The sequence below is a fragment of the Zea mays genome, chromosome 2 (assembly GCF_902167145.1).
Source record: "Zea mays cultivar B73 chromosome 2, Zm-B73-REFERENCE-NAM-5.0, whole genome shotgun sequence".
In the NCBI taxonomy this organism is placed as follows: domain Eukaryota; kingdom Viridiplantae; phylum Streptophyta; class Magnoliopsida; order Poales; family Poaceae; genus Zea; species Zea mays.
The window spans coordinates 53,838,217-53,841,661 of record NC_050097.1 but is presented as its reverse complement, the minus strand read 5'-3'; the positions used below and the strand labels follow the sequence as shown (position 1 = coordinate 53,841,661).

Below are 3,445 nucleotides of genomic sequence, written 5' to 3'. Positions count from 1 at the left end.
AAAATAATTCCAGAAACTTGTTTAATTCATAAGTAATTCATTTTAACTCCTTTTTGATCCATTCCAGTTGCAATAAATTCATATTAATATTCTTTATCATCTAGTAACTTTATTATGTCACGAAATCTAAGATAAAATTATGCACTTAATTTCTTTTGTACCCCACACTTAAAATCTTTAGAAAATCATAAACTTTTAACCGTAACTCCGAATTTAGAGATTCTTGAACCCACGATCTCGTAGCGACGCGTAGATTATTATTATGTGCTTATGTTTGGTATGATGTTAATTTTGCCTATACCATATTTGTTTGTATTGCTACGAATAACAGTGAGGTCCCAAGAATCTGAAGATCATCCTGGAGCCTGGAATCTTGAGTCCCAGGCAAGTTGTGCCCTTGATCACTCCTTTTTACCTAATAATGTTCGCTGTTAATCACTGTGACATGCTCAGTTTAATTTGATGGGACCTAATAGGTTTCCCTAGCATTGTTTATCCCTCACCTTGCAGACAGATGAATTATTAGGTAGATTTGCTATTGCTATACCTAGTTTTGGGAAACTATTATTTCATTATGATCATGTTCCAATTATGTTGTTGTTTAATTATCTCTACTACTCTATAAGAACCTAACGTAGACCGCGGTGCACGGTTCTGCCTCCTCATGGCGCATACGACCCACATGTTAGTGTCTCTTTTCTTCCCCGTGCGCGCCCTCTCTCCTCTACCCCTGCATCCGCATGGTCCTCGCCTCAATCCCCTCACCGATTAATGCCTCAGCCATGGAAGGAAAAAATCACCACAGAAAGAAGCACATCCCCTCGCCGCTATCCACGCCTCGCAGCAATCCAGCACGCAGGAATCCCATTGCCGACGACGCGCAGGACCACTCATTGCCTAATCGTTCTTCTCATGCACCGCGGATGTCCCGCCCATATCCTGCTCGCCCCAAACGTAATCCACGTCTTGCCGCCATGGAAGGAATCGCAACCCAATCCCCTCATCATCATCCAGCGCACAGTACCACCATCGGCCCGCATCCCATCGCAAGTACAGGACCACCCCGCCATCTCATTCTTCCCATTCTACGCGCCAGCCTCGCCTAGATCTTCCGATGCTCGAGTACTTCCCATTCTACGCGCCAGCCCCGCCCAGATCTTGCGATGCTCGAGTATGAGATGTAAGGCACCTCTCTGAGCGCTCAAATCTGAACACCACACCTCTTTGAAACACAAACAGACTTGGTTTACAAAATAGAGAATTACTCGTGTGGCTGTTTATCTCGCAATTTTAGGTTTGTGTTTCTAAGTTTTATATACGTTTCCTTTTCTCCAATTGACTGCAGCTTTATCATTCGTGTACCCATTCCTTAAATAAATAGAGTTTTAGTTGTAGTTGAATCAATATTTGTGCGCAATGTGTCCTGTGCGGTATTTTGTATATTGAGTGCACCACATGAGCTATTTTAGCACTTGTTAGATTTTTTATTTTTTAAAACATCAGTCACTCAAATCTGAACACCACACCTCTCTTCACAAACATTAATATGATATGCAGTATGCTATCCAAAGTTTTGTATAAAAATATATCAATCTGACCTCAATATTAATGGTTTCCCTTTATATGAAACTGTAGTTCCTGTCAGATCACGACATTTATATGAAACTGTAGACTTATCCAAATTTTTTGATGGTTCAAACTATATCCTATATACCAGTTTAATTTGTTCAACGTGTTGCGGTTCTTGTCAGATCACGAATATTAACCTGTTCAAGGTGATCCAATCCCCTTAGCCCTATCATTTGTCTTATTAGTCCATACTATTGTACACTGTGTTATTTTAGTTCGGTGTCTCTATCCTAAACTTCTGTGTCTGTGGTAAAGTACCCCTATCTAATGACATTCTTAGTCGCGGTAAATTGTTGAATTAAGAAGAAAATGTGTTGCGACACAGTTGTCTATCTTCACATTTTTGTGAATTGATTTAAGGGTGTCACTGTTTTTCCTCAATTCATCTATCAGTCTGCTACACAAATTCGTGATCTCCCTTTATTTTAATTATGAGTCAACTATGTCTATCTTCACACTTTTGTGAATTGATTTAAGGGTATCACTATTTTTCCCAATTCATGTATCAGTCTGCTACACAAATTCTTGACCTCTCTTTATTTTAATTGTGGATTGATTTAAGGGTAAGTTGCATTCCTCATCCTTTTTTAACATAATTCTCTCAGTCACCTTGTTGATTTTTCCTGCTACTGTCCTCACATTTTGCTTGACCTTTCACTTCCCAGTATGAAGCAAAGCTCTTGCCTGGCTTGATCTATCGAATGAAGCAGCCAAAAATCGTGCTGCTGATTTTTGTTTCCGGCAAGATTGTTCTGACAAGAGCTAAGGTTAGCAGCCATTTCTTGAGTCCATTATCATTAGAGTATATCTCAGTTTTTTCTGATTATGTTAGAGTATATCCAACCTTTTCTCTTTTCAGGTGAGAGATGAGACATTGCTTTTGAAATTATCTATCCAGTTCTCGTAAAGTCATAAAAGTCCGGCAATGCTAAGTACATGGTAATTGCTAATGGACAAGAATAATTAGGGTATGTTGTTCAAGTATGTGCCCAGTTGTTGTTGTTGTCCCCCTTTTATTGTTTTGTTTTCTGATTTCGATGATACCATTACCTAGGACGCTCACGAGACTTCTATAATATACTATCCTTCTATGGAATCAATGTGTTGATTAATATTCGCTACATATTTATCATTGTTTATTTTTCTATCAATGACAAAGCACATGTACAATCTTATATATCTTTTAAGATATGTAAACGTCTACGATGCTAATAAATGTATAGAATAACATTCTTAGCGTTTCGACCCTGGGGGGTCCCTGGACCGACGAGTAAATTGTCGCTGCGTGTCCCAGCCTAGATGGGTTGGCGCGAGATGGAACACAAGGGGGAAAAAAAGGGAACTGCGACTCGTGTTATCCTGCGCCCAGGGTGGATGCGCTTGCAGTAGGGGGTTACAAGCGTCCGCGAGGGAGAGAGAGAGTCTGTCCGTCAGCCCGTCCTCCCGCACGACCACCTCCTCGTACGAGGGTGAAAGGGAAATGTGCCCTTGGGCCATTTCTAAGTATTTTGGTGATTGAGTGCCAACACAAGTGCTTAAATGTGAATCTATGCCCATGGATGAACAAAGTGCAAATCAAGAGTAAAGGTATGTTTCTAAGCCTTAGTACATTGGTTTTGTGTACTAATATACTTGTCTAAGTGTTAGAAATAGAAAGAAGAAGAAAAGAAAAGAGGTGAAAAAGGCTTGGCTGTGTACAACCAAGACTCAGCTCTGTCTGGCACACCGGACTGTCCGGTGGTGCACCGGACAGTGTCCGGTGCGCCAGGCTGGCTCGGGCGAAGTGGCTGCTCTCGGGAATTCACCGGTGACGTAC

General features: G+C 41.0%; 1 long non-coding RNA gene across 1 annotated transcript; it reads left to right on the top strand.

Annotated features, from left to right (window-relative positions):
- The first annotated feature begins 2,288 nt into the window (after window positions 1–2,288).
- LOC103646453 (uncharacterized) lies at window positions 2,289–2,820 on the top strand. Its single transcript, XR_004856207.1, has 2 exons — window positions 2,289–2,396; window positions 2,489–2,820. It is a non-coding gene; the product is annotated as an uncharacterized lncRNA (long non-coding RNA).
- Window positions 2,821–3,445: the final 625 nt, after the last annotated feature.